We start from the raw sequence: 26,986 nt of genomic DNA, 5'->3' as shown, positions 1-26,986 counted from the left end.
AGCCCAATAAATTTCTTCTGAGTTTTAGAGAATTAAAGTACTATCCTATTTATATAACAGTCCTTTAAAAATTGTTCTATTTTTTTACATTATTTTCCCAGATGTGAAATGCAGTGGCATCCTTGGTCATCATTTAGTATAAAAATATTTTTATGAGGCACATGTTGAAAAGTACCGATTGGAATTTTAGTGTTTAATGTATAAGATTTCAGTTGTTTTAATTAAGTCTTGAAGACAAACCCAATCGATAGACATTTTCTAATACTTTTTTGCATTAGTTCTGAATTAATAGTTATACTATTACAAGAGCTAAAATTCCATGAATAACAAACATTTACATTTATTTATCAACCTTTACTGGGACAGGAGAGAACTTGTATTCTATAGTTAGTTACTCACTTCAAATTAGACTTATCTTTTTCAGTATGTGTTTTACCATACCAGATTTTTGTTTTTCTTATAATATGTATCTTTATGTCATCATTCCAATCAATCCAGTTAAAACATAATTGTTTCTGATTTTGAGTTTGAATAATAAGATGCATATCAGTTACTTTTAGTTTCTTATTATCAAAAGTTAGTAAGAAGCTGGCCTCTCTTTTACTCTGTCATTAATCAGGTTATTGGATTTATAAAGACAGGCCCTGTTTACACTGGAGGGACAATTTAGAGCTGATGAAATGAGATTATGAGAGACATTACTGGGAAGTCAGAAAGAAAACAAATGTAACAAATAATGATTCTTCAGAAAAATGTGATTCTTAAAGTAATCAGAATAATCTCACTCTGAATATAGCAGCAAGACAGTGTAAGAGAAAAGTAAAATATCCTGTAGAACACCTCTTTTCATTTGAGTTCAGTAATAATACCAGTTACTCTTGAAAACTAGATTTTTCAAGTCCTTTGTGGGAGCCACAGTCACTTCCTGCTAGTCTGGCTTCACATAGGAAGCATAATTCCACCTGAGTTTTTCTTAACTGTAGTAGCCAAATGCATAGTCCACGATGTTTGACAGAGTTCTTCCCAACATGGTGACATTCTATCTTTCTTACAGAATATCTATTTATATGTGGATAAAATTTCATGGTCCACGGAGGAAGATCCTTCCAGATCCTTATGACTTTAAGGATCAGGGTTTGGGGGAAGAGAGAGATGCTTTTAAGCCCTGACAGGTGTGGCTCAGTGGATTGGGTGTCGCCCTGTGAAAATTAGAGTCCTGGCCAGGGGCATGTTATAAATGTTTCCCTCCCTTTCTTTCAACCTCCCTTCCAAGCTCTGTAAAAATAAATAAAGGACATTTTTTAAAATTACATTATGATTACATACTTATTTTATTTTATTTTTTTAATTTTTATTTTTTGTTCAAATACATTTGTCTCCACCTTCTCACCACCACTTTCCCCTTTCCCCCTCCCCCACCTCCCTCCCTCAATCTTTCCCCACTTTGGCTTTATCCATGAATAAAGAAAATTTTTTAAAAATTAAAAAAAGAGAAAGACCCTTTTAAGTATTGAATATGATTATAATTTTGAGATAATTCATTTAAAGACAGCATAGGACATGGTCTTAGACCAATGTTCACAGGATCTTCTAAATAAATCCAAAGTAAGAAATTCTGTTCTTCTTTCTTTTTTTTTTTTTAAAGATTTTATATATTTATTTTTAGAGAGGGGACGTGAGGGAGAAAAACATCAGTGTGGTTGCATTTCACGTGCCCCCTGCTGGGGACCTGGCCAGCAACCCAAGCGTGTACCCTGCACTGAGAATCAAACAGGCAACACTGGTTCACAGGCCACTCAATCCACTGAGCCACACCAGCCAGGGAAAGATTCTGCTCTTCTATATAAGGGTCACTCTGACATAGCTAACAATTATTCAATTAATTAAATATTAATCAATAAATATGTTAAAAAGTGATTTAATGTTATATACAATTTACTTAAATATATGATTGACAAAAAGTTATATGTTGAAATAAAGGGATTAAGAAATTGTCTTTAAATTTGTAAACTTTTGCCCTGGCAAGTGTGGCTCAGTGGATTAAATGCCAGACTGAGAAGCAAAGGGTTGCCAGTTCCATTCCCAGTCAGGACACATGCCTGGGTTGTGGGTCAGGTCCCCAGTAGGGAGGGCATGCAATGTTTCTCTCTTTCTCTTTCTCCTTCCTTTCCCCTCTCTCTAAAAATAAATAAGTAAAGTTTAAATAAATAAATAAATAAATTTGTAAACTTTTTGCAAATAGAATTGATAAAATAAAAAATATTTATTTAAAATATATCTAAAATAACATAGATATTATATGTAATCAGTATGTAGGAACATTTGTCAATAGATGTATTGTACCAGATACTTTTTTCCTCTTCCATTAAAGAGCATTCTCTTATGTCTTTTCCTCAGCGTAGGTATTTTGTTGTTGTTGTTTCTTCGTTACTTTATCCCATGTTACCTAAGTCCTTGTGAGTGCGTGAGCGTGTGTGTGTGTGTGTGTGTGTGTGTGTGTGTGTGTTAGAGACTTGGGTACAGGGAAACAACAATAGAGAAGAAATTGAAAACAAAAGATGAGAAAAAAAAACTAAGGCCAAGGCTACGGGATAAAATTTTGATGGATTTTGAGAATGCACTATACAGAAACATCTGTGAAATATGACAAAAATAAATTTTAAAAATTAAAAAATGTAAATATTTTGCTACATTCCCTTTAGAGTATTTGGCAAATGCATATATAAAAAGTTAAATTAAAATTAATTTTTAGCTGCTGGACTACTTTTTAGAGTACATAATTGCTGAGGTTGTAGGCCACATCAATTACACAATAGATTAGAATACAATTTTTAAAGGAAATCAGAACATCAACCTGGTTTAGTAGCACTGGGACTTTTAATCAGAAGAAAGGTTATAATAGAGTAAGATAAATCTTGTTCGCTAAAGTGAAATGTTACCCCAATCAACTCTTGATTATGGTAGACATGGGAGTCTTTCATCTTCTTTGTCAAGGCACAGAAATATAATATTCCCCTTTTTGTCCATATATAAGGATTGATTCCTCTATTGATATCCTAGGCTATACCATTTTAATTATGCTCTATATTCTTGCATTTCCCCCCTGCTTTATTGGAATATAATTGAGAAATTAAATTGTATATATTTAAATTGTAATGTGTGATTTGATTTATACATTCTTGCTTTTTCTCTTAACTTCTACATGAACAAAAAGTTGAAATTCATATTTATTTTCAAAATATGCTAGCAAGAATGTAGCTTATAGAAGTAAAACCCAAAGAGATTCATAAGTTGTTCATTAGACTATCCAAATGAAAAATAGGCAACTATGAGTCCTCTAAGACTGTGCATTCTCTTTGTTACAAGTACAACATGATGTGAAGAAACTATGTAGACATTCCTCTAAATATCAAAGACAGAAACACACAAAGACACACATCCACAAGCATAAAACAAAAGACTTGATGAGCATTCAGATATTGAGATTAGAAGTATATTTATCCTAGGTTTTGTGATTTCTACCAATGTATTTGCATTTTATATTAGCAATCATCCTGCATTCTGTCAGATTTTTACTGTTAATTGGCTGATAAGTGTTGAAGAGATTACACTGAACTGTTTAGTTGCAGGGGAGAAGGGCACCATGCGCCAGTAACCAACTCCAGGGAAAGAGTCCACCTATGGGGAGGAGAGAAAAACTCATCACAATGCCAGGCACCAGGATTAGAAGTCCAAGAACTTCTGTCCACTATATCTTGGTATCGTAGTCAGCAAACTGAACACAACTCAAACACTGGATGACATAACAGTTTATTTACATGGAGAAGAAACAGAGCAAGATCAGCTTCAAGAATGGGTGTCGGTCCCCACATAGCCAGTGGGTCTCTCCTAGAGCCTGACGTAGAGCAACTTGCCTACTTGCACCCTTCTTATGCCACAGTCAAAAGGACGTGTCATCTCCCTACATATATACAGATATAACAGTGGAGATGAACATATGTCATATGACACATGCTTCAAGCAGAAACAAGAGAGCATTTACTGAACCTGAAATAGGAAATGACATTGCCCTACAATGTCATTTGTGAGTTTGTGAGGTCTCTTTATCTCTGGGCAAAGAGGTATTCCAGGCCCAAGGCCTATTTTATATAGCCGAGTGGTGGCCATATGATTGCACAGACTTCCTTCCAACAAAGAGAATCAGACTTCGTGTGCCTCTAATAAGTTCACATTGATAAAAGTTATAAATAAATTCTAAAAAATTTTAACATGTTTTGCTAATTTGTCTGTTCCCTTGAAAATAACGAGAACAAAAAAAAAATTCCTTGCTCTTGTTATTGTACCACTAATCACCAAATAATATGTATATAGTCAGGACACCCCACATAAAATAAATGTATTATGAATGGATAAAATAGAAAAATAGCATAAGCCATTTGTTATTATTTAGTAGACTGTGTGTACTTTCAATTTGTTTGTTTTGTTTTTATGTAGTATCATATTTTTTTAAAAGTTACCAACAAAAACAGACTGGGTAGGATGTTTATTTGTTGTAAATATGATAGATGAATGTTAAATAAGCCAGGTGCAAAAATGAGCATTTCAAAAATGAAAAATACAAGTAATGAAAAGCATTTGGATAATGATTAGTAATCAGATAAATAACCAGATGCCATACTGACAAATTAGAGAAAGAAAAATGATTGTAAGCAAACTTAGAAACATATTGTACGTGTATGTAACAATATAGTCTAGATGACTACCAAAAAAAAAGAGAATACATACAATATAGATGCTGAGATACACATGCACACATAACAGTTTGGTTTAGGACCGAATGCCAAACTAGATCTCTGAGGTGCCCAAGATTTTTCCATCTCTAGAGTTTGCCTTTGCCCAAACGATTGACGATGGTTTACCGTTACTTTAGCTTTCCAACTTGCAAATTGGAAAAAGAGGAAAGATATGTTCTTTCTCTTTAGAAGCTTGGTTTTCAAATATCAAACATGTTCTTATAGTCCATTGGCCAGAACCTTGTCATATGGCCATATCTAATTCCAAGAGAGGCTGGGAAGTGAACATTTTAGCTGGTGAACCATGTGGCTTTTAATTGTTCAATTATGACAGAAGAAAGCAACAACGGACTTTGCAAGGTACAAATGGCTGCCCATCTCTCTATAAAATGGTCCCCCTTATATGAATCATGGGCACTATTTTCTGGAAAACATGAACCAATAACCAAGAAATAAAGAAGTTAGACATTTTACATAGCAATTTCATGGATCTATCATAAAGAAAACAATGAAAAGAAAAATTGTTAAAAGATATTCATGATAGCTTTAATATAAGATTGTAAGCAATCAAATATCCAACAGTAAGTAGTACTCATGTGTCACACAATAAATCAGGAGACAGTATGCTGATGCAGACAGATTTGAATGTTAGATTATACTGGCTACTATAAAACTGTCACTCAGTCAATCCAATATTGTCCCTAAGCCTCAGTTCCTCATATATAATAAAAAGACAATAGTTTTTGGAGTGAGTATTAATAATATTTATGAATGTCAAGAATCTGACAGATTGTATATATGGAATATACATTCAATTAAATACAATAATTAAAACAAAATTATATAATGTTGAGAAAAATATTTTAAATGAGGACTCATTTTAAGTAAGGTTTCTAAATTTTATGGTGTATGAGAAAAAAGGATACAGACACAGACACAAAGATACACAAAATGCAAATTATTTTAGATCATTTGTTCTAGGAAACAGATAAAACAATAAAAATAGTATTAGTTTCACATTATTGGTTCCAGATAGTGAGACTATTTTTCAATAAGAAAAAACTACTATCTCATCACAATTATAGAATAGAAATCATTTCCTTTTACTAACTGTTAATCCTTTTGTAATAGACACTTCTTCCAATTTCTCGGATTAACACAATACTTAATGCCATTTTACAATACTAATAGTTACTCAGAACATAAAAATGTTTACAGTGTAATTTTTTAATATGGAGATATAGTATTTGATGTACCTTATAAGTGCAATTATAAAAAGAGGCTTTTCTCTAGATGAAAATGCACCATTTTTAATAAATGAGTGATCTTGGTTTTCTGGTGGATATTTTCCCTACATGATACTATTATGTATATTCTTCCTGTTCTAAGAAAGTAACACATATTACATTATAGTTTAAGAATAAATACAATGTACTTTTTTAGGTTTGGAAAGAAAAAGTAAAATGTTTAAAGAAATTATCGGTGTCATTGATGGGGTAGCAATTCTCTATTTCTAGTAGTTTAGATGAATACTTTAATCATTATAATTTATGTCTGAACTTGTAGCTATCCAAAATGAGTAAAACTTTATACTTAAGGCTATAAAAGATTGAAACGCAGGTAGTAAAATTTCATATTAAGGAAATAAAGTTCTAATGTTAATAATTTTCCATAAAGCAATGAGTAAAAAATGTTGAGTTTGTTTTGCTTTTGCTTATACTGGGGAGATAATACTTATAGGGAGCAAAGACTTCAATGCATCTGGGAATCATACATATTCTTATTTCACTTTCTCAAAGTGACTGACTTAGGTAAAAAGTGTAGAAAAGTAAAATGTCCTTAGTTATTGATATGGGACATTATTCTTTTTAAATTAAATTTTAATTTTAAAACAATATAATATATATGCTCTAATTAGGTTTAAAGGCATGATTCACAGAAAAATAAAAGACAATGATTTACCTACAGTTGTGGTTCATAGTCAAGAGTTTCCTTTCTCTCGATTATTGTTATCCTCAAGCTCTTTCTTGCTTTATTTGACAGAATTTTTTATATGTTGAAAACTGAAATTTCTAAGCGTCCAAAGCATGGGTGCATCTGATTTTTTTCATAAGTGCCAGTATAAAGTGCTTCCCATTGGAACTCATGAGACTTTATCAGTACTACTCTATTTCTTTCCTGTTGCTTCCAGACTACTGAAAGGTACTAATTTGCCATAATTAACTTCTGAGAATAACATTTCTCATGTATCCTAGGGAGTAGCCACATCTCTCTATTTTCAGCTTTGCAACTTCTCTGTTTATTTATGGTCTGTATTTTGGGAATCAGGCAAAGTAGGTAGTAATGAACACTGAGGGTTTTGTGGTAAAAGCCAAAATTATAAGGAGAGCACATGTCATGTGGAGAGGCAGTTTGCTGAGGTCAAGAGCAGATGCCTTAGGTTTGTGCCTGATTCGACTTAATGGCTCATGTGATGTTAAGAAGGTTATATAATCTTCTTTGCCTAAGTTTCTCTATCTATAATACTGAGGTTAAAAAACCTTGAGGTTTTTTGAGGACTAAAGGAGTTCATGTCTATGAGGTCCTAAGAATAGCAGCTGGAATACAAGCATAGTAAGCTCTAGATAATGATGGCTATCCTTATGATAGCAAGATTTTATTTTGAAACTATAGACATAGATAAAATTAGTGTAAAGACAAGTAATTGATATAATAACTAAATAAATTATTTCCTAATATAAGAAGAATGTTTTCAAAAGAGGGAAGCCCAAAGTGGGTTGGGAAGGTCAGGGACAAAAAAAGAAAAGAGGAAGGAAAAAAAGTTTTCATATGCATACTTTTAAAAAGAATATAGAATACTTACATATTTAATATAAATATTAAGGTACTTGATACTGTCATTAAAATTCCCCCTCTCTTCAATTAGAACACAATTTAGAATAGGTATAATCGACATAAAATATCAAATGGCAACGTGTGTATGTTATTGTATTTATATTATAATAAAATATTTTTCATAATCAATGATATAATTACTGTTTATTTAAAGGGTAGCTTTTCCTGTTTAAAACAAAGGTACACATCAACTAATGTAAGTTGATAACTTTTTTCCAACTTTGTTAAAATGTAATTGACATGGCATTGTGTAAATGCATAAGGTGTACAATGTGATGATTCGATGATCGCAGTAGAGTTAGTTAATACTTCCATCACCTCTTATAATTATTATTTCTTTTTGTTGTTAGAGCATTTAAGCTCTCCTCTATAGCAGCTTTCAAACATGCAGTACAGCTTTGTTAACCATAATTACCATGCAGTACATTAGATCCTCAGAACTTACATTGTACTGGAAATTTTATGCATTTTGACCAACATTTTCTCATTTCCATCATTCCCCAGCTCCTGGCAACTACCCTTCCACTCTGTTTCTATGTGTTTGACCTCCGTCCCCCATGTAAGTCATACTATATAGTTCTCGACACTCTTTGTCTGACTTATTTTACTTAGCATAATACACTCCATGTTCATTCATGTTGTCACAATAGGATTTTTTATGACTGAATAATATTCCATTCTCTCTATATAGTACATTTTCTTTATCCATTCATCTGTCAAATGGTATATAGGTTGTTGCCATAACTTGGTTATTGTGAGCAATACCCCAATAAAAGTAAGGTATCTTCTTGGGCTACTGACTTCTTTATATATATATATATATATATATATATATATATATTGATTATTCATATATATATATATGAATCCATGGTTCACTGCGGTATCTTGAGGATGCATGGAACATGGCACATAGTAGGCACTTCAATATATCGCTGACCAAACTTTATGCTAAATCATCTTATCAAAAACTATATATTTTTAAATTATAAAACTACAGCACATTCATGCGTAATTCAGTTCTAAGAGCTATCGAATACTTAAACTGTATTATAATTTAACATTTTATATTCATCATATGTATTAGCTTTTTAAACCTCAAAATAAAAAAAATAAATTGGAAAGGAAAGAACAATGATACTTGTTCTTCTAGAGCACAGTAAGAAAAAAAATGAATAGAAGAAATGCAGATAAAACTTCAATCCATAAAACTTCTAACTTTAACTGCACACAATTTTCAATCAGGAACTTATCTTAACTGCTTCATAAACATGCTAAATTAGGAATGAGATGAATGTATAGCTGAAAACAAAATAATGTATCATTTTACTGTGAGAGTTTACACAGCTTCAAAGCGCAGATGTTTTGGTTCTACCAAACTGTGGTTGACAAATTTGCTAGCAGTGGGAGTGGAAAATTAGTTTTCATTTTTAGAAATTATTTGATAGCATTTACAGACCTTTGCTATTTATCACATTGATTAAAAGCTGTCATTTGCAGCATTTATAGTTTTCAAGTACACGTCAAAACAGTTTCTAGCCAATTCAAATGCTCTTTTGAAAAAGGCATATTAAACCAAACCAGGCTATATATATTTTCTTTTCTTAGGCAATACATCAACACCATGCACTAAGGTATATTCTAAATAGTATTGAGAATTTTTCACTGATTAAGTTTGAAACTATCCTTATCTATCATTTACAAACTTAGAAAGATATTTAGAACCAAAGATAAATATGAATAGATAAGAAATATTGCCTTGAAGTGTCATGATTAAATGGCTGCAATTTTCATAAAAGCCACAATAACTCAAATCTATTTATCCCATGAGAACAATCTTCATTTTGGGACGTGAGGGGGGGAACAAAAACATGAGATCGTTTATTAAAGCTTGTGAATTGCTAATTGAATTTCCATAAGGATTTTTCATTATTGACAAGAGTTTCTTGTAGGGATACCAGAAAGACCCAGCGGAGGAACGGCTCCACTTCCCTTCCATCATTTAGTCTTGGGATTTGCTATGAGCTGACTCACTCAGGCACTTCATTGAAAATCAAAACTCTCAAACATATTGTATATTTTCAGTTTTTCTTTAATTATTTCTTTTTTTTATTATTGTTGTTCAGTTACAGTTGCTCCACATTTTCCCCGTGGCTCTCCCTTGCCCCCGCCCCTCTCCCAGTCAATCCCCACCTCGTTGTCCATGCCCATGAGTCTTCTATTAGAGCTCTTATTTTGAAGAAGAAGTTTGTATCCAGATACTATTTGGTAAATTTTGATTAATAATTGCTTTTGACTAGTTGTTTAAATATTTCAACTCATTTACTGTGATCTGTTTGCATTGTATATGAACAGTATTTAAACACACTATATTATTATACAGCATATATGCCAAAATAATATATTTATAAGGCAAGTTTGGTATATCGATATATTTTACATAAAATATGTATACCATAAAATCTATTATTAACATATTAAGAACTAAGATCAAATTATCTTTTTTCTGAATATTGTAGGTATTCAATAAATGTTTGTTAAATAGGTCCATTAATGAAGAGTATGTCTGATTGAATATATCTTTATATGTGTATTTTTAATGAGTGTTATCTAAATCAAAATAAAAAAGAGAATGTTAAAAGAACAAATATAAAATATAGGTTCTTACAGTCATTGTTTAAAAGACCTAAGTTATAAATGGGGATGGGAAGGAGATGATGGAAGTATTGGGAGAGTTAGTCTTGTGTTGGGGTTCCTGATTATTTTAAGTATCAACATTTATATTGGATCAAATTTTCCTTTTATCTCTTCTCTTTTTCTTGCCTTAAAAATCACTTCACATTTCTCAAAAAAGTTTTAGTGGCATTTAATGTCTTAAAATGTTGAAATAATTTTGAACACGTCTTTTCTAAACTTTGGTCAATAAGACTAATAAAATTCACCCCCGTTTTTCCTCTCTCATTTTTTTTATTATGAAACAAGTAGCTTTCAAAATATATTATGATAAAGACAATTAATATGTTTTTGTGTAAAATGTTATTAAAATTATTTACATATAAAAACATTTAAATACATTTTATAGCTATGTAGAATTATAATGGATATTAATATTATAAATAAAATTAATCTCAACTAAGGGAATGCTATTAAGGACAATACTTTGAGTGTGAAATGATAAATTATTATAAAGTATCCCTGACATATACAAATGTGCACTTTAGCATAGTGTGTGTGTGTGTGTGTGTGTGTGTGTGTGTGTGTGTGTAATCTTGGTGCAAGCTTTGGACTCGTGCTAGGTGATCTGAGGAGATTTCAAAGTAAATGATTTTGCTTTGGTTGGAAGATTGTCAGAAAGTGGGAAATATAATTGGATGTCAACTGTATTTGGAATATAATGCAGTAAACAATATAGTATTATTTGTCATTATCTTTCAGAAAGATAAATTTGCTCAAGTATTTTTTCTTTAAGTTTTATTGTGTTGTCCCATTGTGATTTAATCCCCTTTACCCCTCTTCTCCCCACAATCACCACACTGTTGTCCGTGTCCATGAATCCTTTTTCTTTTATGCTCAATCATCCATCCCCTACCTTCCCCGCCTTAGTTATCATCCTGCTCCCTGTCAATGAACCTGTCTCTATTTTGCTTGTTGGTTCAGTTTGTTCATAACAGTCTACATATAAGTGAAATTGTATGGTATTTTTTTTCTCTGGTTTGCTTATTTCACTTAGCATGATATCCACCAGGTCCACCTATACTGTTGCAAAGGGTAAAACTTTTTTTAAAGCAGAGCAATATTCCACTGTGTAAGTGTCCCATGGATTTTTTATCCATTCACATACTGATGGATACTTGGGCTGTTTCCACATCTTGAAAATTTTAAGTAATGCTGCAATAAACACAGGGGTGCTTATGTGTTTTTGAATAAGCGTTTTGGGTTTCTTCAGATATATTCCCAGAAGTGGGATCACTGTTAAATACCTACCTATTTCAGAATCTGATCATGATACTCTGAACAACGTTCACTCAAAGACAATGTTAGATACTGGGTACAGGCTGACTGAAAACAGTGTCTCCTTTGTTTAGTCAAAGAATTATTCTAAGAGTTAGACTAAGAAAATAAATGTAGAGAGCCCAATGTAGCACATCAATTAAGCTCTGACTCAGGAAATTAACATCCCTGTGTAATGCTGAGTCCAGGAGCACAGTCATATCTTAGAAGAGGTGAACATATGTAAACTGAATAAACCAAGGCTCGTGTGAGTTGTTTGCTTTTTCTCTGTAATTCTACTTTCTCGTTCTTCCCAAGAGGTAAGGAGAGCTATCTTTTTTCCTATTATGATTATATTATGCCCTTATAAACTTGTTTATTACTAGTCTCTTTAGACCATTGGCCCAGGAAGGAAAACTAAAAGTATATATATGCACTTGTTCCCTTTGACACTGCTGTCTTGCCTTCAGTCACATTCAGTCTTGTGGCCACTACAAAAAAAGACACAGGGAAACTGAACTCTTCCAGTATGTAATGGAGGTTTGTTATCTAAAAGCAATAAAGTGTTCTTTATATGTATGATAATAAACAGAATCACAAAGATTCATAATGCATATTTATGATGCATAACTGATATAGCTGCTCAGAGTGTAATGCACTATGCAGACCTATACAGTATGCAAAAGCAGATTCAGCCATTCAACTGAAAATTTTCCTGAATATTCCCCTGCCCTCTAGACCATTACTACTCTTCTGATGAAATCCAAATTAGTTCACCTACAATTTCTAAATAGCAGATAGAGATGACAGAGGGATGATAGATAGACAGAAGCTAGCATACATATATACACACATATGCATGTATTTTGTGGCACAGAAGATTTACTAATTATCTCATTTAACAAGGATTAGTTCCTTGTTTTATGTAGGGCACTCTTCTAGGCACTGGGTGATGAGACAAAGCTCTTACTCATAGAAAAAAATACTCTACTGGGACAAATATCTACCTGATTATCAATGTAACATACTAGGGAGGGAAGACCATTTCTGTTAAGATGGATGACCATGACGTTTGCATATAGGCCTGAAAGAAGTCAAAGAATAATACTTGTCATTTGGTAAATGAGAAATATGATAGTTGTCTGCCAGTACATGACCTATGATGAACTATGTTGCTAGCATGCAGGGCCTTGAATTGACTCTAGGCTTGCCTCTGACTGCATTAACTAACAGAACACAGCAACAATGACAATTCTAACACTGGCTTTTGAAAAACTTCGTAGTTTTCCTTTCTTTTCTCTTTGAATGCTTATCATGGGAAGCCCTGAGCTGCCATGTGAGAAGTTGTTTGATCTTTCTCAGGAGAGCACATAGGCTCTGTGTATGGGAAGAGAAACATCGGACTACACAGGGAAGGAGAGAGTGAGGTTCAACTCTGCTGGTCCAGCCTAAGATGACATGGTGCCAGCCCTTTTGACATCCAGGTGGCTTCCTGGTCATTAGACCTGTGCGCTCACACAAGGGCCTGTGCATACATGGGTACCTCGTTTAGTTAACTGCTCCGTTGTCACTATTATAAAATTCTTCATAATTTTTAAGACCACATTTTAACCTATGTAGCTGGCTCTGCTGAAAACTGACTGCAGGCGCCTCAGATAGTCAATGAAACGAACCGAAAAACGTCCACCCCAAAACTCTGGGAGACAATTCAATTCAGTCCACCCCAAAACTCTGGGAGAGAATATATATTTTTTAAGCCATTAGATTTAATACATCAGGGAAGTTTATAAATGTAGAAAGAAGAGTGAAGATCTTTGTTTGGAGGAAAGTTTTGGGAAAAGTGCCTATTCTCAGCACTGTGCAGGCCAAATTACAAGCCTGTAGACTAAACATGATAAAGAGCGAAGGGGTCTTTCCAAGTTCACCTTTGAGAATTAAAGTATTCAGTCTCTTTCAAAGTCTCTGAACAAAGCTGTAGGAAGACTAAGGCCTCAGTTTAACAATGTCGAAGTTAGGCATTGTAGTCAAGGATATCAGTCAAAGAATTTACTGTCCAAAGACTACAGCTACACTGTTATAAATTTATGAATGTATCTTTGTTTTTTTCCCTAACACAAATATTGACATAGAGTCAGAACTCATTAGGTTTGACTGAGGAGATTGAATCATGTTAATTAATCTGGATTGTTTCCTATTCCTTCATGAAGCAGAAACAGTTGGCTATATTAGTTAGCAGGATTCAATCTCTTCCTAAATACCATAATCTTTCAAAAGAGGTTGAGTATTCTATGGTCACTTTCTTTTCTTAATTAAGGTGATTCATTATTTGCTTCCTATTTCTATGTCTCTTCTTTTTTTATCACCTAAAGTTGGATTAGTTAAAATACACTCAGATTTATGTCTTTCAAAAAAATTTGTTTATTTTTACTCCATTGTCAAATCACGTCATCTTTGTCACCATTTTTGGATGACACCTAATTTATATTTCTGCCAAGTAAACCTGTCCATTTATAGAAATCATGAGGATCTTTTATGTTTTGTCAACAACACTGTGTACCTGTATAATAAATACATTATAAGAACACGTTTGAGCTTCAGTTTCCTCAAATATAAAATAAAGATAAATACATATCTTTTTATGGCTTCAAGAATACACATATTCATTTCTAGAGTTACTTTATACAAATTTAAATTTCTCTTACTTTCAATGATCAAATGACTTCCAAACACACCCCAGATAAATCACACTCCCCACGCAGGTCTCCAAAGCCCTGATGAGGCACTTCAGGGGCCTTCTGGCTGCCCTTCTCCCCATGCCTTCCTCACTCACTGCATGACGGAGAGACTGACTTGCTAAGGTTAGAAAATACATTCTTATTCTCATTCATGTGGCTTACACATGTTCTTCCATTCTTCTGGAAGACATTTTCCCCAATCCTTTGCATTGCTTAACTCTGCTTATACTTTTATTTAGTCTGTCTTCATATTTCATTCCCTCAGAAATTTTGCCCTGACTACCTATTTAGTCTACCCATTGGTAACACTTTACTCAGGTTTATTGTTCATATTATTCCTTAAAATTTGAGCTTTTATGTATTGTATTTGGTTACTGACTCTCTCCTTCACTAGTAAGTAAGGTCTACAATTTTGTGTTAAGCATTGCTTAACTCACATCTAGAACTAAAGTTGAATATATATTGGTGACGTAGATAAACAAAACAGGGGCGTGATAATATACAACACATTTCAATGGTTCTTCTAAGTTTATTGATTTCTTGCCTTCAGCTCCTCTCCCCCGTATGCACTCTCTTTGTCATGTAACTATCAAATCTGAGGAGGAGGTTCGGCCTCATTCCTTGATTCTGGGCTCAACCTGGTGACTTTATTGACCAATGGGATATTAATAAATGTGGATGAGAAAAGCCAACAGTGATAAGTTACATATGTATATTTTAAAACTTAAAGTAATGAATAAGAAAATTGTGCAAAACATACTGAAAAAAACACTATAAACAAATTAGAGCAAAATCTTTAAAAATGTTCAAATATCTGCAAGAGGTTAAGCAAAGAAAATAGAGGAATAAGCAACAGCTAAAAGTCAGAAGAGAATTATGAAAAATAGTCTACTCTAATATCTCTGGATAATTAATTTGAAGCTGTGTACCTCATGCATTTTTACCATTGAGTCATTAACATGTTATTTTGAAAACTTTTATTTCACTCAAAGTTACTAAGCTTCTAGAAGACATAAGCCACTCTTTTTTCTCATCGCCTTATTGTAAATGCATGCCACATGGTGCTATTTGACGTATGTGTCTAGCAAAGTGGCACTGCCAAAGGATGGCTCTAGGGGGAAAGATTTAGTCCTCTAACATCCCCATCATCCATCCACTCCCCAGCCACTTACATTGATCTAAGTAAAAATGTTGGGCATGATATTTAAATACACCTTCAAGAGAATTCCCCTAGCTTCTCTCTTACAGCAGTGTTAGTTTCTAAGCTTTTCATACAGAAATTTGCAGACAGGAACCCTGAACATATCAATGAACACATTTTCTTTCTGTTTACCAGAATGTATGCTTTGGGTACTTTTGTCTTATTATTAGATAAAAACAATTTCACATCACTTAAGGATTCTTATAGGAGAGTTATAATTCAAATGATAATCTTTTGCATTATCCATTGCAAATCAGAATTATCTATACAATATAAGATGATTCTTGAGTATAATACCTGATTTTGTTCTTCACGTTGTTAACATATCAATATTTTTTTATCTGTTCCCATGAATTTAATGACCCACATATTATTTATTTGTGGTGGTTTTCCTGAGTTTTTCATATAGATGACTAGGCAAAATAAAAATGGACTTTCTGAAGATTTTGTAAAATGACCAATAGAGCAAATGTTTTCATAAATTTGGGGTGATTACTGTTAATTTTTTTGAGTGTTTGATGAATCTTTTTCAGGGATTGAAAATTGTTTTTTGGTACCCTCTATCAAATATTTAACAAGAATAGAATGATATGTTGTTCTTTGAGACTATGTTCAAAACACTTCTTTCTTATTTTTTTCATAGCATCAACGTTTGATTTTTTTTTCCCTTGGCATGAATTTCTACATTTTCTTATGTGTTAACTGTTCCTATATGGCTTGAAACTACATTAGATTCCTCTGAAGCTAAATTTACCTTCACAGTTCAGTGTTTAAATATTTCCAATTAAGGCTTTTATATTTCCTTAAGACATTTGCAAGAAACTGTCCTTAAAGTCAATATGTGAATGTGGGAAATGGGAATGGGTAGGATGGGGGAGAGAAATGGGGGGAAAATGGGGACAACTGTAATTGCAGAACAATAAAAAAAATACAGAAAAAATGTCTTTTTGGTATAAGTATATTCAATTTTTGTCAATTTGTTTAATAGTTTCTTTTGTATTGGTATCTATTTTCAAACCTTTCAAAATTCAAAAAATTCAAAAGAATTTTAACTTTATCAACAGAATTGACAGTAGTAAAAACAAGAATTGAAGTTAAAATAATTTTTCAAAATAATAGAGACATTAAACATTTTATGATACTTCAGAAGACTTAAGTCAGGTTTTATATAGTGTGGCTACATATGCTATACATAGTTGTTAATAAAGAACATCCGAAACTTGAATATAAAGCCCTTTTAATATTATACTGGGGTGTTACTCAACAGTGCAAGTCAGGGAAGTTACTTGCATTTCCCTTTGCTGTTTACTATTTTATGATAGCCCAGGAACTGTGACAGCAGACGGGGCAAATCCAGCTGTCATAGTATTTGATCACACTGCCTCTATTCTGTCCATCCTTGAATATGCCCAGCATGCTCTCAACTCAGGGCCTTTGCACTCGCCGTTCTTTCTGCAGACACCCAGATTACTCCTTTACTCCTGCCTGCGCTCTGACAGTGCTCAGGTCAAAGGTCACCTCTTCAGAGATTCTTTCACTGATTACCTTATTTGAAACAGAAATAAATAAACCACCTCTCTCTCTCTCTCTCTCTTTCTCTGTCCCTCTTATATACATACAGAGTCCAGTAGAAGTAACGCCTGCTTGAGTGTGGTTGGTAAGGTAATAATACGGGTGTAAGGATTTATAGTTTTAATTCGAACATTTCACCTAAAGTGTCACATGATGTGCTTGACTATGATATTGTTATGTTACAGAATTACATGCCTATGATTTTGTAAGAAAAAGGGGCATTATTTGTGCCGGACCCCTGTATATTTGCCCTATTTCATAGCTCTATCTAAAATATATATCTGTATCATGTTTTTCTGCAGTAAAATATAAACTCCTTGAGGTCAGAGATGTTGTCTGCTTGATTCACCCTGGCACATTAACAGTTCTGACAGCCTTTTAATAACATATATTGGTCTATTGTCACTATGCCTTTTGTAGTTGTAAGGATGCAAATCATTTCTGAATTCTGTTTTATCTCCCAATTTTGTCATTTCTTTTTACAAGATTTGGTTAATTGTTGTGGTTTCTGATGCATAATCAATTGTACTTTCTCAAATTGTCTTCTGGCTAAATTTGCTGCCATTTTATGTCTTTCTGAATTTTCCCTTCAGTTTAATGCTTTCCACTGAATGGTTTAAATGTTGCTCTAGTCACACAATCAAATTGTTGCAGTTCATGAATGTGCCTGCTCAATCTTGAATGAATGTAGGCGTTCATACATTTATTAATTTATACATACATGCATTCTTCAACTATATATGAAATGCATACCAAGTGACAGGATCTGTACACATACAATTGTTAAAACTTGGAATTTTTTTCCTACTACTTAGCTGGGCTAATGACTACAATTAAAAGACATGGTTCATGCTCTATCATCTTCTAAATAGAAGCCCTTGGTATAGCCGTCTTGGCTGTGCTCTTCCTAACTAAAGCAGGTATTTTTCATGTACCTACAATGTGTACAACCAAACATAGTAAAGATGCTTCAAAATCTTCCTTGGATTTTCCAATCACTCCTTTGTAACCCCATGGCAATTAATATGGAAGTCATCATAAAATTCACCTCCACAGTACAGAAAAATTTACTTATTTTCATCAGTGTGGTATGAGTATCATACAGATATGAATTTGGTCTTTCACATCTGATTCCTAGCAAAATATATAGCCTGTGTTTTAAAATATTTGTGAGATGAATAAAAGAAGAGTTGTATCATCAAACTATCTTTGATAAGAAAATATATTTTGAATTTATTTAAAAAATGAATCACATCCTTAGAAATGAAATATAAGTCTGTTATGTCCATACTTAGATTGAATATGTATATTTTAAAAAATCTTTTTTGTGTTTTAAGCATAAATAAAAAGAAAACCTTATTTTAACAATTCAAATCCAAGGTCATTCTAAGTCTCCTAACATTAAAATTACTATTGAAATCACTGTAGCAGTAATTTCTGTTCTCTTACTCTTTTGTAGAGGCTCTCCAGGAAAGCAGTATATTCCTCACGAGTCTTGGATCTACTGATGCAACTGCAGCTGGTTCTAGCTATTGTAATGTGAGTGAAAGTGTTATGTGTGGTTTTCAGGCTAGGGCATCTGTACAGACAGGGTTACATCTCCCACAGTTTCTTTTTCATTTCCTTTAAATTTGTTCCCCAGGAGCTCGACATGTTTGCATAAAGGTAGTTTATTCAGGAGAGTAACTCAGGAACAGTACTTGCAGGGAAGTGAAGGAAGCAAGACTGAAGAGAGGGAGAAGTTGAACATTTCTTCCTGCAGCAGAAGATTGCATCAGTCAACCTCATGGCACGTTCGAAGGCTGGAATAGCTTTTCAGAGATAACAACTCTTAAGGAAATTAGATGAATCTTTGTAACTCTGAATTGACCAATTGTTGTTTGTCATCAGACTTGGAGCGGGAGAGTAACTTTGAGAAAGACACTTCCTTTAGCCAAGGGAACTTCCTGAAAGACATTCAGCTTTGAGCCCTCAACAGCCAACATTTCTGTAAATTGGAGAAATGAGTCCTCCAGTCCTAAGAAGGTAACACAGAAAAGCATTCATTTTATTTCCTCCAACCAGATGCAGATTGCAGTGGGGTTCAAATAAATAGTGGGGTCATTACACGGAAGGGGCCAGAGGACCTTGTGATGGGAAGCTATCCGGGGACATCCTCTGATAAGCAGAAAATAAAGTCTAATATGTTTTAGCTGCTGAAAAGTCCACAGTCTAACTTTTAATCTGATATATATGTTACCGATAAATTTTGTCAAATTTCTTCAGAGTAATCCGTTTCTAACATTGTCCTTTTCCCCATTGCCTTTTAAGTTAAAAGAACAAGAACTACGTAGAACAATTATACAGATGGCATAATGTTTACTAGTGTTTCAAGGAAACTCCTGTGAGGAGCTACATTTCAGAAGCATAATATCTGAAGCCATTGATTTAAAATTATTCACCCCTGAGGGATCTTAAACTACACAGCATTCTCTAGCACAACTGTTTTCATGTGAGGTATTAAAATCCAGTGATTCCACATATGTATTCACTATTCGAGTAGTATCCACTTGCAGAAATAAATGCTTATTACTATTCACTACTTTTGAAGTTTAAAAGGTATAATTTAGTCTAAAATTGTTGTAAGCCTCAAAGGGAGACAATATAGACATGTATATATACAATGGTCCTTCTTGAGATACATAATCTTAAAATCTTACATTTTTTTAGTGGGAGTTCTAGCATATAAATCTATAACTAAAGGAACAAACCGTGTTTACTACACAATACAACTCAGATATCTGAGATAATCATTTTGCTTAGATATAATTCTGAATAGAGATGGTATCTTCATTCCCGGCTCAATTAGTTAATCAATTCAGAGCTGAGTCTATTCAGCACATTGAAACGAGTGTTTTCTGGGGTGTTACTAATATTAATGCCAACACAGATTTTCTTTTGGACAAGATTATATGGTTTACAGATCTAAAATAAACAGGCATACCTCATTTTGTTGTGCTTCACAGATATTATGTTTTTTACAAATTGAAAGTTTGTTGCAACCCTCTTGAGTAAGTCTATTGGCACCATTTTTTCCAATAACATTTGCTTATGTTGTGTCTCTGCATCACACGTTTTGGTAATTCTTGTAATATTTCAAGTTTTTCATTATTATTATATGTGTTATAGTGATATATCATCAGTGATCTCTGATGGTTATTGTTTTTCTCAATAAAGCATTTTTAAATTAAGGGATGTATATTATTTTTTAGACATTGCTATTGCACACTTAATTAGGTTGAACAATAGGATAGGATGAATATAAATTTTATACACATTGGGAAACTAAAAATTTTGTGTGATTTTATTGTAATATTCACTTTATTGTGGTGGTCTGGAAACAACCCCATAATATATCCAAGGTATATCTGTAACAATACAGTAGAAAATTTAGGTAAATATAGAGATTTAACTTAATCTTCCAAATCTAATGTACCCCAATTGTAAAATAATCATAGAAAACAGTGAATACTGGTTAACTTGGTATTAAACATGTTACTTTTGAAATAAAAGTGGTCCTAGAGTAGAATACAATTACAACTCTTAATAGTTATGTGTGACTGTGGATTAGTCACTGAACCTTAATGTCCTTCTTAATAAAACGGAGTGAATTATGTCTATGTCCTGTTGGATTTATAAAAATTAAGTGATACACATTCAATGCTTTTAATATGGTAGATCATAGTGAGCAAGAATTCAAAATGCAATTGGCATTTTTACTTTTACTATAATTATGATTGAAGCACATATAAAAGCAAAGCTTCCTTCAAGATAGATGTTCAAAAAACTTCTTTGACTTCACTGATTTCCACAGTTTCATTGAAGTGTAGGACACATTATCAAATGCAAAGTAGCTCAATGATTCAATTATCCAGTACCAAAGTATAGATAATTGTGGACTCTGGAAACAAATGTAAAGTAATTAGAAATGGTTTCCTCATTTAAATAATTCAAAAATAGCATTTAATTTGAAATGCATCTTAGTAATATATTAAGAGCCAAACGATAGAGGGTATCAGATATTCATGATAATACCATTTAAAATCTGTTTTATTAAACACAAATATCCTGAGACTCAGATCTAAATATAAAAAATAATTATATATATATATATATGGAAAGTGGATAGATTATTTAGCCATTAGTTCTAAAAAATATTATTTGGAAAAAATAATTTTAAATGTCGACAACCTATTAAATAATTGGATTACCTTAATTCCTTGAATGGTAAGTGTTCCTTTTTGATGTTAAGTATTTCTTCCTGTTGGAATGTTTCTCTAAAATTGTACAGCTAGTTAATTTCTGTACATCCTGCTGATTTTAGCTTGTCTGTGATTTCCATAGAATAATTTTTCTGAGCCCTCTTGAAATGCTTAATCTATTCTTTATAACCAGACATGGAGCTTGAATCTTTTCCTTTGTAGCATATAACTATTGGGATTTCTCATGTATTTTAGTAAGTGTATGACTAATGCTTCTCCTTATTAGAACATAAATTCCCAAGGAATAATGCTATTTTATTTTTACACAAAATATATTTTCCCTGGCCTCTAGTACAGTGACTGGTATTATTTGATTATCAATAAGTGTTTACGGAACTGTAAATGAATGGATAAAAGTTTAGGGATTAAACAGAAATCACCAAGAAGTGGGATTTAAAAGGTAAATGCAGAATCACATTGAGAAAATATATCTTAAAAGTACTTGTTCTTTGAATGCAGCTCTTGTGTATTATAAAAATCAAAGTGATAATCTATTTCAGGTAAATTCAATTGAATTTAGTAACAATAAGTAATAAAAGTTTCATAGCAGAAGAGAAGTACAACGTTTAAGTGTAAATAAAACCCTGGGAATATATTTAGAATATATAATACAAGGGTTAATATAACATGTATAAAAATACTGAGCAGCCCTAGATTAAACAGAAATGAGTGACATGAATATGCAATTTGTTAAAGAAGAAACATGCAAGATCAATGCCTAGGTAACAAGTCAATCATTAAATTTGCTCCTGGAAAAATTTCAATAGAAAAAAATAGACAATATCTGTGAGTGTTTAGGAAAATGATATACTGATACTCTCCTGGTTGTATATTACCGTTTATTTCCTTACAAAAAAATTGTCTATTAATAATTTAATAGTGTAATAGAGATAAAATTAATAATCCACACTTATTTAGCTTCTTAATTTAATCGAACAGTGAGACCATTAGACTGAGGTGGCTCTAATACTGACGCAGCTCATACAGCCAAACCAGACTCTAAGCTGGAAAATGATTCAAGGTTACAGAATCAAAATCTAAGTAGAGCCGATCACAAACATCCAAGTAGGCTTTAAGCTACAGCCAATCCTTGAAGTCCTTACTTTGCTTCCCTTTTTTTAAAATAAGTCTTTCCCCAACTCCTTGTTCAAAGTGAGCTCCTAACCATTTCTGGTCTGGCACTGTCTTATGTGAATGGATTACTCAAATAGAATCTTAAAAATAGTTATATGCCTTAGTTTATCTTTTATCAGGCTCTAATTAGGAAGTACTTGTTTAAAGAAACATACTATAGCAATAGCCTTTAAAGTGTGCATATCTGAAATCCAGCTATTCGAGTTACAGGTAATTTATCCTCAACAGGTTATTAAAGATGTGACAGAAGATTATGAGAAAGGATCTTTATCCAAGAAGTATTTTAGATTGCTAAAATGGAGTCTACTCTCTCTCTCTCTCTCTCTCTCTCTCTCTGTGGGACTACTGCAATAATTTCCTAGCTGCTTTCCTGCAGTTACTCTCATCTCTTTCCCTTGTACTTTGCACAAAGCAAACAGAAAGGACTTTTAAAAATATAATTGCGTAATTTCATCCTCTCCAGTAGCTTTCCATCTCACTTAAGTCCAGTCCCCTAACTTCAGCCTTTGCACTCTCATCTGTCCACACCCCAGAACACCTTACTTTGCTCCAGTCATTCTGGTCTTCTTATCTCTCGTTGATAATACCATCTATTGTCCCATCTCAGGGTCTTTGAATTCTGTGTTTTTGCATTTGAGAGTCAATTGCTCTCAGTTGAGAATTATACTATCCTTAAGGTCTTTGTTCAAATGTTACCTCCTCAAAGTTCTTTCTCTGCCCATCTCATGAAAGGAACCATTACCCTGGACTAAAACTTTTTGTCACATAGCCCTTCTTCATTTTCTTCATAGCAATTATCACATCTTTATACACATATACACACATCTGCTCTCTGCAGACAATATAAGTTCAAAAATTAGGGTAAGGATTTTATTATTTTTTGGTTTAGGAATTCACTTCCAGTGAATACTTACTTAGTGTTTAGTGAAAGTGCAAATATTTCCGCATAAATGACTATATTAATGAATAAAGGAATAATTTACTTACATTAAGGCAAATTCTTGTGGTATGATGCAATGCAATCTTTATTAAAAAAATTAAAATTGAACAGAAGAGAGAATCATTTTATAAAATATTATTACAATTACAGAAACTTTTTATTTGGAATTTTTGTGCTGTTTGTATTTTCAATTTTCTAGTAGATGTCTATCACTTGTATAATAATAAGTGTATATTTTCGATTACTAAATTATTCTTAAAATATTTGTCTCACCATTTATAACCAGAGTCTTATAAAATCAGGCAAACCACTACTTTGTAATTGATCTGTTGCATAGATAAAATAGTTCCTTATTATTCTTTAAGTAAAATAATACAGAAATACATATTATCCTTTATATAGAATGTTTGGGTTATTTACTTTTTAATTATGTTATTTTGTAATATTTCTTCCTTTTGGAAGTATGCCCTATTTATCCAATCTGGATATGCATGAGTGTAGTTTAGCTTACACTAGGCTCCCATTGTGTTGTTTCTGTTAAGTGATAGTGACAAAAGTAGACTACAGTCAGAGTTGTCTTAAACCAAAATAGAGGAAATGTAATTTGAGAATAAGAGTTATGCAATTGAAGCTCTGTCATTGATGGGGTCTTTAACAAACTTACATAATTTTCTCTCCTAATTTTAAAAAATGCTTTTCTTTTCCAGTTTTCTTTATATTGTATTATAAAATTTAATAAATTTAGCTTACACAATCTGTACTTTAAGTACAATGGATGGTGGGGCAACATTTAATTAATCTAAGTCAAGCTTTCTCAGCCTCAGCACTACTGATATTTTGGGCTGGGAAATTCTTTACTGTGGGGAAAGCTGTCCTATGCATTGTTTGGCAGCATTCTGGGCTTCTACCCAAGAGATGCAGCACCAACACCCCTTGCCTGCCTTCTGCCCAGTTTTGACAGACAAAAATATGTGCAGACAGCACCAAATGTCCCCTTTGAGGCAAATCACTCCCAGTTGTGAATGACTGATCTAAGGAGAGGGCAAAAAGTAAATCTGGTCAAAGTTCGGTTCAGAAGAACTGAAATAAGTGCTTATAAATACCTAATAGAATTTGCAGCCATGGAAATTGAATATATTAGCATTGAAGCAATTTACTGAACTTCCAATGTGTATGATTTATTCATTTTTAATTCAGATAAACATGGACACAGTCATTCCACTTAAAATGGTATTCGATTCATGGAACATGCATTTTGTTTCTATTACTCAGATTTTCTTCAATTAAAGAAAGATGTCTGAAATTTACTAGTCTCCCCTAGGGTCGATATATTCCATAAAAAGGACATGTTTTATTTTCAACTTTTTCCAAAAAAGTGCCAATAAAATTAGAAGTTTAATTATACAACACTCTGATATGTGAAATTTATCATTTTGTTTGATTGCATTTTATTTAATTTAGCTTTACTGCAGCAGATTGCAACCTATATTTCAGCAAGAAATGAGTTCTAATTTCTCAGAGGCTCTTTTCCCCCCTTATTGTAAGCCTGTCACATTCATTTGTGCACCAAATGCTTATTTAGGATAGAGGATTTGGCTTCCTACCTTTTGGGCTAAGTTGATAAGAAATATATATATATATATTTATATGTGTATAAATATATATATATATATATATATATATATACCTTTTGCCTGCTAACTTATTTTCAAAGAAGAGTAAGAACAAAGAATACATAGTTAATGTATTTTAACTGAATGTGGGGATCGAGTTAACTGAATATATCTCTGATAATCCTGTGTCTGAGAATCGCCTCATTCCAAACAACTATTGATTCAGTCAGATAAGGACTCCCTCTGACCAGCTTTTTTTCCCATTGTTCAAATACATTTTTCTCCATTTTCTTGCTACCACTTTCCCCTGCCTCACCCACCCACCCACCCCCATCTCCCACCCTCAATCATCCCCCACTCTGGCTTTCTCTACGTGTGGAGAATGAGAATACCTAAAATGAAGGAAAAAAAAAACACTGTGGAATTGTACTGCTGGAAAAGAATCTGGATGGTTTTAGAGAATTTCATCTCACTTTTCAAATTTTAATATGAGGCTCATAGGGATTAAGTAGCAAAAGTAGTGATCCACACAGCTAATTAATTTAAAGTTGGAATTTATTCCCACTGACTCAAAAGAGAGATTGGAATAAAATTTATTGCAATAGAGTTTTGATTTCAATGCTTATATGCATAGGTGAATAACTGAAAATAAATTCCCAGATCAATCTGAACATCTTAAGAGATCAAGGTATCTAGTAGCTGCTGACAGGACTCAGTAAAATTACAGTCAAACCACAAATCCGTTATCCAACAAAGTGATAGACCTAGTTAGTCAAGCATAAGACATATATGTTTTTATGTGTATATGTATACATAATTACATGTACAGAGAGATAAAAATACATACATATGCATATACACAGAACATATCTATAATTATGTCCAGGTCTAGGACTTTGTCAACCTCTATATCTATATCTATCTCTTTATATATTGTTATGAATAGCAAGAAAATGATTGATTCTACAATGCAGAAGCTTGCCTCAGATAGCAGAAATAGCTAGGAGAAAAATATGAAATAAGTTCTATAATTATTAAATCAAAGGCAATCTGCAATTTAAAGATAACAGAATCATGCAAATAAATATCAAAGTAATCTTTTCATTTTATGTTAAATTTTGTGTGTCTTTTTATACAATATTACATATCATATGTCATATTATAATGAAGTAAACAATTGATGTGGAGAGTTGGAAACATAAATTTTTGTGTCCTTCAGGTTATATGATATGTTTCTACACCTGCTTTCATAATCAAATTTGTTTACGAAATTTTTCTTGACACTGCAGATTTAATATATAAATTTAAATGTTTTACCTATTATTAATAAACCATGCATTGGCTGGCCGGTCTGTTTAATAAAATCTGGTTGGCCGTTAAAAACCTCAGAGCTTTTCATTACCCCATACAGACTAGATGCCCACTATTAAACATTCTGTAACAATCCATACTTCTGCTTTATAGCCATCATTCCATTAAACTCTATTTATCTTGTAGTCTTAATTATTTCTTTTATTTATTTTAATTCTTTTAATTATTTTACTTATGTCTTAATTATTTCACTAGCATATAAGCTCTATAAGGACAGAGATCAAGTCTGTATTGAACTTAGAGTACTTGAATTTTGCAGACCTATCTAGAATAGTGTAGAATAAATGAAATAACATGATCCATTTAGAAGTGAAAATAAACTAAGCATTGAATTACTAGAAAACACACTTAGAAGAATGGTGAAGTTATCAGTCTATTTATTTCAACTGACAAATTTAATCTAAAATAAAATGTTAGAAAGCATTGGCATAGAAGTACAGA

This window comes from Pteronotus mesoamericanus, unplaced genomic scaffold (genome assembly GCF_021234165.1).
Source record: "Pteronotus mesoamericanus isolate MK-2021 breed Mesoamerican mustached bat unplaced genomic scaffold, CSHL_Meso_final contig_68, whole genome shotgun sequence".
NCBI lineage: Eukaryota > Metazoa > Chordata > Mammalia > Chiroptera > Mormoopidae > Pteronotus > Pteronotus mesoamericanus.
This window is presented reverse-complemented; position numbering follows the sequence as displayed.